Source organism: Microcaecilia unicolor, chromosome 5, assembly GCF_901765095.1.
Source record: "Microcaecilia unicolor chromosome 5, aMicUni1.1, whole genome shotgun sequence".
Lineage (NCBI taxonomy): Eukaryota > Metazoa > Chordata > Amphibia > Gymnophiona > Siphonopidae > Microcaecilia > Microcaecilia unicolor.
Window position 1 is genome coordinate 28,167,045 of NC_044035.1, and position 14,624 is coordinate 28,181,668.

The 14,624-nt window shown below is 45.5% G+C and overlaps 1 protein-coding gene across 1 annotated transcript in view; it reads left to right on the forward strand.

Annotated features, from left to right (window-relative positions):
• SORCS1 (sortilin related VPS10 domain containing receptor 1) overlaps nt 1-14,624 on the forward strand; it is a 588,550-nt gene that overhangs the window by 447,438 nt on the left and 126,488 nt on the right. The gene's annotated exons all lie outside the window — the stretch shown is intronic.

Sequence of the window (14,624 nt, forward strand, 5' to 3'; positions counted from 1 at the left end):
TCCTTTCTTCCATCTCATTGTTATTAGCTTTCCCAGATGTCTTTATATATTTTTTTTGTTACATTTGTACCCCGCGCTTTCCCACTCATGGCAGGCTCAATGCGGCTTACATGGGGCAACGGAGGGTTAAGTGACTTGCCCAGAGTCACAAGGAGCTGCCTGTGCCTGAAGTGGGAATCAAGCTCAGTTCCTCAGGACCAAAGTCCACCACCCTAACCACTAGGCCACTCCTCCACTGTTGCTACTATTTGAGATTCTACATGGAATGTTGCTATTCCACTAGCAACATTCCATGTAGAAGTCAGCCCTTGCAGATCATCAATGTGGCCGCGCAGGCTTCTGCTTCTGTGAGTCTGAGTACATGCAGGACGTCAGACTCACAGAAACAGAAGCCTGCGCAGCCTTCTACATGGAATGTTGCTAGTGGAATAGCAACATTCCATGTAGAATCTCCAATAGTAGCAACATTCCATGTAGAATCTCCAATAGTATCTATTTTATTTTTGTTACATTTGTACCCTGCGCTTTCCCACTCATGGCAGGCTCAATGCGGCTTACATGGGGCAATTGCTCTTTCATTCCCATTCCTTTCAATAATTAAGATTTCCATTCATTAAGGGCCCTGTTTATTAAGGTGCACCAGCGTTTTCAGCACTTGCGTTCTAAACACTAGAGACACCCATATATTCCTTTGGGTGTCTGTAGTGTTTAGCGCACGCCAAAAACGCTGGTGCGCCTATAGCATGACTTAGTAAACAGGGTCCTAAGAACTGCTCAGTTGTACAATCTCTTCCTCTTCCCACACATCCTCTGGGTTTCTCCTATGCTTTCCTCAATCCGTGTCCCCACCTTTCTTCCTTTTTCCATTTGGCCATACCTCTCCCTGTGCACCAAAGCATCCTTGTGTGTTTTTTTCCCATTATCTTATTTAAATATTTGGCCACCTTAAGATCATAAGATAGATCACCATTGGATCCTGCTCTTCTTTTATTCACAGAACCTCACCCCTTATGTATTAAATCTTAACTGCCAAACTGTAGACGTCAGCTTTGTAGACCCATTCTCATGTTTTCCACACCTTCCAGGATGATCATTTTGTTGCAGATTTTGGTATCATCCACAAAATGGCAAACCCTTCCCAACATCCCACCCACAATGTCATCTATGTGTAAGTGTTATTGGCAGTGGTGTGCTGGAGCCGGCTCGCACCAGCTCGCAAGAGCCGCTTATTAAATTTACTGGCATCTTGCGAGCCGGTTGTTGGGCAGTGCGAGCCGGCTCACCTCTGCTCCCCCGTTACCCCGGTCATCCATCATCCATCTGCCCTCTGCTCCCACCCCGACAGACCTGGTTTCCTTCCTGCGCCGCTGCTTGCCTTTAAAAATTTTATTTTCCCTGGAGGCGCGCCGCTGTTGAAGCGAAGGCAGCAGGCTCAGCTGAGTTCCAGCCTTCCATTCTGTTCTGTTCTCTTCCCTCGCATCATGGCTCCGCCCTCTTCGGACGTATTTCATGTTTGCGCCAGGGCGGAGCCATGATGCGAGGGAAGAGAACGGAACAGAACGGAAGGCTGGAACTCAGCTGAGCCTGCTGCCTTCGCTTCAACAGCGGCGCGCCTCCGGGGAAAATAAAATTTTTAAAGGCAAGCAGCGGCGCAGGAAGGAAACCAGGTCTGTCGGGGTGGGAGCAGAGGGCAGATGGATGATGGACGACCGAGGCAGCGGGGGGAGGGGGGGGCTCGAAGAAGGCAGATGAAGGGGAGGAGGGCAGGGGGGAGACGAGGGTTGCTGGACATGGGTGGATGCAGTGCAGGGAGGAGAGGAGGGTCGCTGGACATGGGTAGATGGAGCATGGATGGCAGGGGGGAGAGGAGGGTTGCTGGACATGGTGGATGGAGGGCAGGGGAGAGGAGGGTTGCTGGGCATAGGTGGATGGAGAGCAGGGGAGAGGAGAGGAGGGTTGCTGGACATGGGTAGGTGCAGGGCAGGGGGGGAGAGGTTTGTTGGACATGGGTGGATGCAGTGCAGGGGGGGGAGGAGGGTCACTGAACATGGGTGGATGGAGGGCAAGGGGGAGGAGGGTTGCTGCTGGACATGGGTGCATGGAGGGCAGGGCAGGGGCAGAGGAGGGTTGCTGGACATGGATGGAGGGGAGGGAAGAGTGAGGAATGAGATGAGAAGAGGGAAAAGGAAGAGAGGAGAATAACTGCACATGGATGGAGAAAATAGGCTGAAGCTGGATCCACTGGACAGTCAAGTCTGCGGAGGACCCAACTTTTACTTACAGATGTAGGGCAAGAAATGAAGAAGAAAGGCGGAAAGTAAAGAAATAAATGGAAAGGAAGCCATGGAAATGGAGTTAAGAGGACAGATAGCAGAATCAGATACTGGGCCGGCATGATCAGAAAAACAAAGTCATCAGACAACAAAGGTAGAAAAAAAATCATTTTATTTTCATTATAGTGTTTGGAATATGTCCACTTTGAGAATCAGGTGTTCAACATTAAAAGTTTATTTTTATTTACTTATTTATGGCATTTTATCCCACATTAAACATGAATTAGATTGCCCCCCCCCCCCCAGGCTCTCTCCCCGGCTATAACCAGCTCTGCAATTTGGGGGGGGGGCGCAGAGGTGGACGGGGGGGGGGGGGGGGGCGCAGAGGTGGACCGGGGAGAGAGCCTGTTGTTAAACATTTACCAGCATACCACTGGTTATTGGGGTCAATATTTAGTCAGTGGAAGGCAGCTCGCATAAGTGCTGCGATTGACGAGGACCCTAGATATTCACTGTTGGGCCATTTCTGCCAATATACCTGGTTAGCCACCAACTGGGATATTCAGCAGGAGATAACCGGTTATCTCCCACTGAATATCCATGGTTAGGTACTTAAATAGTTTTGAATATTGGGGGACTGAAAGTGGGCTTTTTTCAGCACCACCAGTGCTTAGAATGGCTAGGGATCAGTTGTACCGAGGGGCCCTTTTTACCATACTGTGGTAAAAAGTGGCCTTAGCACAGCCTTATGCCGGTCATTCCCATAAACTAAGGCTATTTTTTTGCCACAGGGTAATGGCCGACTTTTCTATTTTTTGTAGTAATGGCCACTGCGCTAATTTTCCCATTAGCACATGAGCCACTACCACCACCTATTTTGTAGGTGGTAGAGACTCACGCGCTAAACCTGCGCTAATTGGTTAGTGCGCAGCAATGCGTACATGCGAATGATTAGTGCCGAACACGCCCACTACTCTGTTCCCAGGCCCTTCCCAAGCATGGGTAGTGCATGCGCATGCAAAAATTGCCGCGGGACGCCTCAGCATATGTGAGTCATTGAAGTACTGTATCATGGGATTAGTTTCCCCAAAGTTTCTTTAGTTAGTGTCATAGCCTAAGGAGAACAGTGTTTTGGCTTAGTACCAATCCAATCTCAGGGAATTTATTTTGACCAAATTTGTCATACACTACATAGGGAAATATCCTCACCAATTATTTTAATATGCACCATAATGACCAATTTCCTCTGAGCCATTCATCCTGTTGTTTCATGATGGTTTATAATGATTACATTACAACATGACTTATAATTTGCAGTTAACTTCTTGGCTCTGCGCGGATTACACTTTGAGAGGCTGGATAGTTACCAGGAACAGTCAGTATTAAAAGCTAAGTACAATCACTCAGAATCTAACAAAACTACAGTTCTATACTATCCAGGGCTTTTTTTGAGGGGGTACTTGGGGGTACTGAGTACCGGCACCTTTTCCGTTGTCTGCTAAAATTGACCCATGGAACCCAAGTTTTAATGAAAGAGCTCAGGCTCTACACACCAGTTCTGTCTTGTCATAGATTCTATGATTGGTATAGGGGGCCTGGCTATTATGGGGTGGGTCCCTCAGTGATTACCCCACTCCTGAAGGGTGGCCTAGTATTTGAGTACCGGCACCTTTTTCGCTAGAAAAACAACACTGATACTATCACTCTTTAGGATATCATTCTCTAGCATTCAGGACGTTCATTTTTTAAGGTTGCTTCTGAATTACATATAATCAACTGCAGTTAACAAACGTCCCAAGAGCTCCTTATTTAAGTCTTGCTGCTTGAAATGAAATAGTACGAACAATTTTAACTCTTTTGGTTTTCAAAGAGGGATAGGCAAAAACTTAAAATTCCAAGTTGATTTGGTAGATATTTGAAAAGAATAATGGATAAGTAGGTACAGAGGTGAGGTACCAAAAATCGCCTTAAAAGTTAGACATAAGAATTTAAAAAAGAATCTAAAAAGAAATCCGCTGGCAGGCGGAGAACTCAAAATGCCCCACGGTAAATATAACAGTGCAAAGACAGTGGGAGAACGACAAAGGATACCAAAGACAGGAAGATGTTCCTTAATAAAAGTGTTTATTTGGAGGAAGAAGACTCGACACGTCGTCGTGTTTCGGCCGTTAGGCCTGCATCAGGAGTCTATAAAAATATACATGTAAATATAATATAATATAAAAATGAATAAAAGAATAATGAACATATATAATATACACATTTTAATATGAAAGTAATATAATAAGATATGGAGAAAATAGAGGTACAAAAAATAATAATAATACTAAATAAACTATAATCAATAATATAAAACACTAGTAAAAAAGGCCCGTTTCTGACACAAATGAAACGGGCGCTAGCAAGGTTTTCCTCGGAGTGTGTATGTTTGGGAGAGTGTATGTGAGAGTGACTGTTTGAGAGTCAGAGTGAAAGTGTGAGTGTGTGAGAGAGAGAGTGAGTCTCTCCCTGAGCCCTACCCTCCCAATCCATGGCCATCCATGTTTCTCTGTCACCTGCCCCCTCCATTCATCCCTATCCTGCATTTCCCCTCTCTGCCTGAGGCCTGCCCTGCAATCCATATCCATCCATGCCCATCTGTCCCCTCTATTCATCCCTATCCAGCAATTTCCCTCTCTCCCTGAGTCCTGCCCTCCCAATCCATGCCCATCCATGCTCCTCTGTCCCCTGCCCCCTCCATTCATCCATTTCCAGCAATTCCCCTCTCTCCATGGGCACTGCCCCCTCCATTCATCCCTATCCAGCATTTCCCCTCTCTGCCTGAGGCCTGCCCTGCAATCCATATCCATCCATGCCCATCTGTGCCCTCCATTCATCCCTATCCAGCAAGTCCCCTCTCCCTGAGTCCTGCCCTTCCAATCCATGCCCATCCATGCTCCTCTGTCACCTGGCCCCTCCATTCATCCCTATCCAGCAATTGCCCTCTCTGCCTGAGGCCTGCCCTGCAATCCATATCCATCCATGCCCATCTGTCCCCTCTATTCATCCCTATCCAGCAATTTCCCTCTCTCCCTGAGTCCTGCCCTCCCAATCCATGCCCATCCATGCTCCTCTGTCCCCTGCCCCCTCCATTCATCCATTTCCAGCAATTCCCCTCTCTCCATGGGCACTGCCCCCTCCATTCATCCCTATCCAGCATTTCCCCTCTCTGCCTGAGGCCTGCCCTGCAATCCATATCCATCCATGCCCATCTGTCCCCTCCATTCATCCCTATCCAGCAAGTCCCCTCTCCCTGAGTCCTGCCCTTCCAATCCATGCCCATCCATGCTCCTCTGTCACCTGGCCCCTCCATTCATCCCTATCCAGCAATTGCCCTCTCTGCCTGAGGCCTGCCCTGCAATCCATATCCATCCATGCCCATCTGTCCCCTCTATTCATCCCTATCCAGCAATTTCCCTCTCTCCCTGAGTCCTGCCCTCCCAATCCATGCCCATCCATGCTCCTCTGTCCCTTGCCCCCTCCATTCATCCCTTTTCAGCAATTTCCCTCTTTCCCTGAGCCCTGCCCTCCCAATCCATGCTCCTCTGTCCCCTGCTGCCTCCATTCATCCTTTTCCAGCAAGTCCCCGCTCTCCCTTCCATGGCCCCCCCTCGCATCCATGCTCCTCTCTCTCCCATGTCCCAGCCTGGCCCGCCCTCTTCTCCCCCCCTTCGCATCCATGCCCCCCCCCCCTTCGCATCCATGCATCCCTTTTTTGTTTTTTTTATTCTTTTTAACTTTACCTCCGTGGCATTTCCGGCAGCGAAGCGTCAGGGAAGGAGGCAGCGCTCCCGACGTCTAGCTTTCCCTTCGCTGTGTTCCGCCTTTTTTTGAAGGCGGAACACAGCGAAGGGAAGGCTAGACGTCGGGAGCGCCGCCTCCTTCCCTGACGCTTCGCTTCCGGATTTGTTTGTTTAGACGCGAGGGCGGGGCAGAGACGGCTGGGTGGCTTCACACCACGAACGCCACGAACCCTACAGCCAGGGAGTGACGTCAGATGGCTTCAGAACGTTGTCCTCATTAGAACGTTCACGGTGCGTTTTATTATATTAGATAGGCTAAATATTAAAAACGAATCAAATTTGGAGGACAATATATATGAAAAACATATACATATATGAACTTTATAAAAAGAGTGTGCATATTAGTAATGTTTGGATGGTCATAATCGTTGTAGGTACTTTTAGCTAAAAAGCAAAGCATTAGATAAACGTGTCAACCTGATAAAAAAAAGGGGTTGTTTGAAGTACACTATGGTAGTGGATGAACTACCATGACAAAACAGAGCACACAAACAAATACTGATTTAATAAATTTGAAGTGAGGGATGATTAAGGGCCTGATTGCAACTGAATTAACTATGGCTAAACACTGTAGAGATGTAGAGGAGAAGCCTAAATAAATGTAAATGGCAATTTTAATGAGGTATTGATTAGTATGGAAGACCAGACTAGTGGATGTAGCGTGACTGAATTAAAACAAAAAAGACGTTTAGAGCAAACACTAACCTCTTGTGCAAAGTGTTGCTGGTCAATGTTGAAGACAGTCTTCAAAGTAGTATATCAATCTGTTTGTGGAATGTCAAACATTGAAAAATGGAGGGTAACATGATGAAAGATGGTGATAAATGTGATATATAAATGTGTATATTATACATGTTCATTATTCTTTTATTCATTTTTATATTATATTATATTTACATGTATATTTTTATAGACTCCTGATGCAGGCCTAACGGCCAAAACACGACGTTGTGTCGAGTCTTCATCCTCCAAATAAACTCTTTTATTAAGGAACATCTTCCTGTCTTTGGTATCCTTGGTCGTTCTCCCACTGTCTTTGCACTTTAAAAAAGAATCTGACATATACTGGTAGCCAGTGAATTTATATGTAGTAAGATGATCAACTGTCATATTTATGTAAGGAATAGATGAAATGTAAAGCAGTATTATGTATAGTTAGAAGCTTTTTGAATACATGTTTGGAGCAACCCCGATTAATGATATTACAATAGTCTAAAAGACAAGACAAGGGATTGTACTGTTCAAATATTGTTGAACACGACGAAGGTTTCACACAACTAAAAGGCCTTTAGAGTTAAGGTGTTAATTTGCATTTGTAATGTGAATCTAGAGTCATGAAAAACTCCCAAAATTCTAATAGTATAGGAAAAAAATATGTTATTTTTATTTATTTCTTTGTTGCATTTGTATCCCACATTTTCCCACCTATTTGCAGACTCAATGTGGCTTACAATAATACATCCTGACAATCGCCAATCAAGAGTAGATAAAACAATTGGTTATATAAAGAACAAGTGTAACATAATGGATATAATCAATTCAATAAATCAGAAACGGACTGATTAAACAATTCGATAAATCAAAAACCAGACAGATTCTCAGTAATGATGTGATGGAGTTCCTATTATTGATTATTATGGAAAGTCTTGTTAAAAAGGTAGGTCTTTAGTGATTTTCGAAAGTTGATAAGGTCATGAATATTTTTTACGTCAAGTGGTAAGCTGCGTGCCAATGTAAGAAAAGCAGGACGCGCGAACTAGTTTGTATTTTAAACCTTTACAACTAGGGAAGTGGAGTCCTAAGAATGTACGTGCTGATTTTTTAGCGTTCCTGGGAGGTAGATCAATAAGGTCTGACATATATGCCGGAGCATTTCCATGAATGATTTTATGAACCAGTGTGCAAACTTTGAACACAGAACGTTCCTTAACTGGGAGCCAATGAAGCTTCTCTCTTAGGGGTTTTGCACTTTCGTATTTTGACTTTCCAAAAATGAATCTAGCTGCGGTATTATAACACAGAAATATGTATGCAGCCCATTGACAGTATGGCTGGGAATGTTTAACACTACACAAAAAGATAAATGTTCTGCTTCTATAACTCCACTCTTCATTTGTTTAGAATTTCTGTTGATCCATCTGTCTACATAGCTGTTGTCCAAAATACAATACCAATAACGAAACATGAATAATGTGCTTTCATACAAAGCACATATTGAGAGAACATATTGTCCCACCGTAAGCGAAAATGGCTACAAGCTCACATATCACAAAAAAGTGCATTTCAAAAATACGCAGCTGTGTTTGCGTATTTAATTGCCAGTGAAGGGCACCTGCTCAGATAGACACTACTGACTTAGGCCCAGATGCACAAAACGTAACGAGCCAGAAACGTGCTTTTTGTACTGGTTCTAGCCAGTTTTAGCGATGACAGAGTTCAGTGACACATGCTCAAAAGGGTTCTGTGGGCTCTTTCCTGTCACGGTAGCAGCTAAGGAAAATTGTATGCAAAGTTATTCTAATGAACTAACTACGATTCAAATGTGCGTTCCAAATGATGTTTTCCTGGCGAAGCACAGAAAGGGCCACCTACCTTTACGATGAAATTTTTACAAGGGGTCAGGATCTGCCAGTACTGCTGTTTCCTTCCCATTACCAGCTGCCGGATGGCTGAGCAGAGCTGTGGCATTTCTACTGCCCTCCCCCCCCCCCCCCCCACACACACACGCACTCGCCAAGCATGCACACAGGCAGCCTTTCACTCTCTCCTTCACCTCGCTTTTCCTTGCTTCCCTCCCTGCCCGTACTTCTGCTGAGGGTCTAGCGTCGATAAAAAACAAAAAAGCTACACACTGTTTTCATACACGCAACTTGTATACATATATGAAAGACTTCTCTAGCATATGCAGTGCAGCCACGCTTAGCGATTGGCTGTTCTGTGCATGCTCAGGTGACCAATTGGCTTCCCCCCTGCCGAGCTGCTCACTGTTTTTGTAAGAAGCTCATTTGCATGCCGATTGTTTTGAGCATCCCTCGCTATTTCCACCTCGATAATTTTTACCGAGGTGGAAATAGCGATCGGTGTTTACAGAGACTTTGGTGCTTCTGCCTCTTAGTTTATGTGTGCATTCTTGCCTGAGGGTTATACCTAGTCCATGCTAGGTTCCTGTCTATATAAGGGAGAAAGAAGTGAGGGGTCCTTTTACTAAAGTGCGCTGAAAAATGGCCTGTAATAGTGTAGGCATGTGTTTTGGGTGCTCGCAAATCCATTTTTCAGCGTGCCTGCAAAAAATGCCATCCATCCAATCTGTCCTACAAGATAAACTCATTTTACATGGCATGTAATACTTTATATGTATACCCGAGTTTGATTTGTCCCTGCCTTTCTCAGGGCATAGATCGTAAAATTCTGCCCAGCACTGATTCTGTACTAAAGGTTCTGAAGCTAACATCGAAGCACCTTAAAATTTACACTCTAGCCCTTCCATATCTATTCAGTCACGATCAGAGCACAGACTGTAGAAGTCCACCCTGTACCGGTTTTACTCTCCAAGTACCAGTGTCGCCACCTAATCTCCGCTAAGATTCAGTAGATCCATTCCTTCTAAACAGGATTCCTTTGTGTTTATCCCACACGTTTGAATTCCATTACCATTTTCATCTCCACCACCTCCCGCAGGAGGGCATTCCAAGTATCTACCACCCTCTCTGTGAAAAAATACTTCCTGACATTACTCCTGAGTCTGCCTCCCTTCAACCTCAATTCATGTCCTCTAGTTATACCACCTTTCCGTCTCTGGAAAAGGTTCATTTGCGGATTCATACCTATCAAATATTTGAACGATTGTATCATGTCGCCCTTGTTTCTCCTTTCCTCCAAGGTATACATGTTCAGGTCGGCAAGTCTCTCCTTGTACGGTTTGCAACACAAATCCCATACCATTTTTGTAGCTTTTCTTTGCATCGCTTCCAGTCTTTTTACATCTTTAGCAAGATACGGCCTCCAAAACTGAACATAATATTCCAAGTGGGGCCTCACCAACAACTTGTAGAGGGGCATCAACACCTCCTTTCATCTGTGGGTTATATCCCTCTCTATGCAGCCTAGCATCCTTCTGGCCATGGCCGTCACCTTGTCACATTGTTTCTTCACCTTCTCCTATTCAGTATCTCTCTTTTGGGTTTCTACACCCCAAATGCATCACTCTGTACTTCTTGGCATTAAATTTTAACTAATTAATAAACTCTGGGGAATTAATGCTACTTCCAGTTTCCCTCTTAATGGACTTAAAACCTCTATGGAAACATGATTACCTTTAAGCTATGAATTATAAGATCTTTCTTTATGTGTGATAGTGCTCAGTATTGGGTGCATATTGTAGAGCTAATGAGTAACTCTTCTTACAGCACCAACGCCCTCCATCATATCACTATCAGGCTTATTTTCAAAAGAGAAGGACGCCCATCTTTCGACACAAATCGTAAGATGGGCGTCCTTCTCACAGGGTCGCCCAAATCGGTATAATGGAAAGCTGATTTTGAGTGTCCTCAACTGCTTTCCGTCGCGGGGACTATCAAAGTTCACAGGGGGGGGGGGTGTCGGAGGCGTAGCGAAGATGGGACTGGAGCGTGCCTAACATATGGCGTCCTTGACCCATAATGGATAAAAAAGGGCGTCCCTGACGAGCATTTGGATGACTTTACCTGGTCCTGTTTTTCTTACGCCCAAGCCACAGAAAGGTGCCCGAACTGATCAGATGACCACCGGAGAGAATCGGGGATGACCTCCCCTTACTCCCCCAGTGGTCACCAACCCCCTCCCACCCTCAAAAAAAATCTTCAAAAATATTTTTGCCAGCCTCTGTGCCAGCCTCAAATGTCATACTCAGGTCCATGACAGCAGTATGCAGGTCTCTGGAGCAGTTTTAGTGGGTGCAGTGTACTTCAGACAGGCGGACCCAGCCCCCCCCCCCCCACCTGTTATGTTTGTGGTAGTAAATGTGAGCCCTCCAAACCCACCACAAACCCGGTGTACCCACTAGCTGCCCCCCTTCACCCATAAGGGCTATAGTAGTGGTGTATAGTTGTGGGGAGTGGGTTTTGGTGGGGGTTTGAGGAGCTCAGCATGCAAGGTAAGGGAGCTATGTACCTGGGAGCAATTTCTAAAGTCCACTACAGTGCTCCCTAGGGTGCCTGGTTGGTGTCCTGGCATGTGAGGGGTACCAGTGCACTACGAATTCTGCCTCCTCCCACGACCAAAGGGCTTGGATTTGGTCATTTCTGAGATGGGCGTCCTTGGTTTCCATTATCGCCAAAAATCAGAAACAACCACATCTAGGGACGACCATCCCTAAGGATGACCTAAATTTCAAGATTTGGGCGTCCTTGACCGTATTATCGAAACGAAAGATGGACGTCCATCTTGTTTCGATAATACGGGTATCCCCACCCCTCTGTCGGGACGTTATACGAGGACGTCCTCAGCAAAACTTGGGCGTCCCTTTTGATTATGCCCCTCCATGTGTCCCTACCTCCCTACCATCTATGCTTTACTTTATAGTGGATCATAAACATTTTTGCCTTTACAGCTTTATATCTAAATGCTTATCCTATCTGAGACTTCTATGTCCAGCTGTACTGTACTCTGCATGTACCGGCGTTTTACTGACCTGGGGCGGACTGTTAATCGGTCCACACCATAGGACAGTCGAAAAATGTATTCATTCCCCTGATGATGCGTAATGCGAAACATGTGAGCATGTTGGGAACGGGAGTTGAATTACTGAGATAGGGAACACGATGAATATCACTGAGGGAAACGGGGAGCAGATCACGAGCAAAGGAGAAAAGAAAAAAAGTGGGTATGATTTGAGCTTCTGCCTATCTGTGGCACTATATAGAGACAACATATCCCTGTAAGATAAGTGGATTTTGTTCATAAACTTTGGTTGATAAAGTATAAGATCCGGAGTATAGTGCTATGATGGTGGGCGTTGGTGCTGTAAGAAGAGTTACTCATTAGCTCTACAATATGTACCCATAACTGAGCACTATCACACATATAAGGAAAGATTTCTTATAATTCATAGCTTAAAGGTGATCAGGTTTTCATAGAGGTTTTAAGTCCATTAAATTGTAACTGCCAGACTCTCGACCATTCTTCTAACGTTTGGAGATCCCTTCTCTTCATTTCTATTCCTTCCACTCTATTGGCTATCTTCATGACATCCCCAAAAAGCCACACCTTTCCTTCCAACCCTTCAGGAATATCTCTCACAAATATATTAAACAAAATGGGCCCCAACACCGACCCATTTTTCTCAGCATCCATCCAAGGTTAGTAGCTGTGCTTTTCAGTGTTACCCTCCTGAAGGGGGTTCCCATTTTCTGTGTGGAGGTTTCATTGGAGTGGGTTGGATGAATATACATATTTTGTGATGTAAATGTACTTAAACACCTGGGGGTCCCATTTGCTAAAACCCAACAAAACAATAATGAGCTAATGTGCCCAGCAGGAAAACATTATTAAATTATAGTTGATCAGGATTTGGCTCTACAGAGTTAAAATTAAGACTCCAACTTGGAGAAATTGCACTGGGATAATATTTGGTCAATGTTAGATAATATTCCTGCGAAGCATTTTTACTCTGCAGTATTTAGAATGAATATTTTAGTGTGTTGATTTCCATCTAAAAAATTTACTTTTTTCCTCTCACCAGTTTCCTAAGAAACCATTTGCTCAGAACAGTGATATTATGAGTTAATGGGTACTATAGTACAATACTGACATAGGCTAAGTGCAAATTAGCGGTGATAGTTTTAAGAGTGGATTGCTTTAGGGTAGCAGAATTTAACACAATTAGCAATCATTATTCCCTGAAAGAACAAAGGCAATCATTTACATTAGTAACTCTTTTAACCTGACAAGAAATACTTTGATTCATGCTGCGTTAACTTTGTTGTTGAACTTTCCTTATTTATTTATTTGCCACCTTTATGAGGAAATTTACCCGATACGCTATGCAGCAAGTGCTAAAAAGTACGCACTAACAGGCAGATGATCAAAAGCAAACACCGGCGCTAGAGGCTGTTAGCGCCATACTAGCTCCGGCGTTTGCTACCGCCCCATGGTCAGAGCCCTCGAGCGCGTGAAACAACGCGCTCGAGGGCTCTTAGCGCAAGTAGCATGCAAATGCATGGTAATCAGTGCTTAACACATTCATCCCCAATGATCAGCGTCCAGCGCCCCAAAGATTGGGTCGCTGGCCGCGACAAACCCTACGCCAGCTCGGAGCTGGCGTTAGGGTTTGCAGATCATTGGGGAGGAATGGTGAGCCCTGTCCAGCATGCATTTGCATGCTGGCAGGCCCCCATTCCCCCCCCCCAACAGCAAACCTGCCAGCGAGGGCAGTTGAGGACGTCCAAAATTTGGATGTTTCTGTGACGGGGCAGTTGAGGACATCCAAATATTGGACGTTTCTGCAATGAGCAGTCAAGGACGTCCAAAATTAGATGTTTCTATAAGAAAGACGTCTTTCTCATAGAAACATCCAATTTTGGACGTCCTCAACTGCCCCGTCGCTAAACCTCCGACACCCTCTTGAAATTTGGCCGTCCCTGCAACAGACAGTTGAGGACGTCCATCTTCCGATTTAAAGATGGGCATCCTTCTCTTTTCATTGGTCTCCAGTCCAGACCTGTCAAACAGGTGTGGGAGGATTGTGCTGAGCGCATGCTCAGGCACAATTCTCCCGCACTTCTACCCCATAATCGGAGATAATTGCGCTGCTTACATTTGCATGCATTATCTCTGATCATAGGTCTAATAGCGCCCTGCGCTGTTCCAGTGCTATTTTAGAGCGCTGTTTGGAACAGCACGGGGCTTTTGATCATCTGCCTGTAACTGTATTGTGAGGTAGCAACTGAGCAGATCATGGGCTGAGCCTGCACGTGAACAGCACTTGGGAGTTACTGCTTGGCAAGATTACTATATGCTAACTGGCGTGGCTGCCAATGGCACAAGTGCGCTTAGTGGGTAATTAGAAGAGACTTCTGCCTGTTTAAATCACACTCTGGCTGCCAGTATTTAACTGGGTAGTGCTGCTGAATATCGACTCTTGCCAGCCATTTTTAAAGTGGGCCGGAGAGGGACGTTGTGAGGAGTCAGGGAGGAGCTAACAGCTATATGGGTGTCAAAAATGTTCAGTGTCAGGGCATGCAGGACCACTTAAATAGCAGTCCTAACTTTGGTCGCTTAGCCAGAGCCGCTGAGAGACTGAACCAGACCAGGGGCAGGGCTGCCACCACCTCAATGATCGTCATCGCTGCCGCCCCCTAGTCATTCTCCTCTGCTGCCCCCCCCCCACGATCATCACCACTACCTCCCCCTCCACCAGATCGCTGCCGCAACTGCATTTGAAATACCTTGGCTGGCGGGGGTCCCGAGGCCCTGCCAACAGAAGAGGTCTTCCTCTAGCGCTGCTCTTCACTCTGCCGATTGCTTGCCCCTA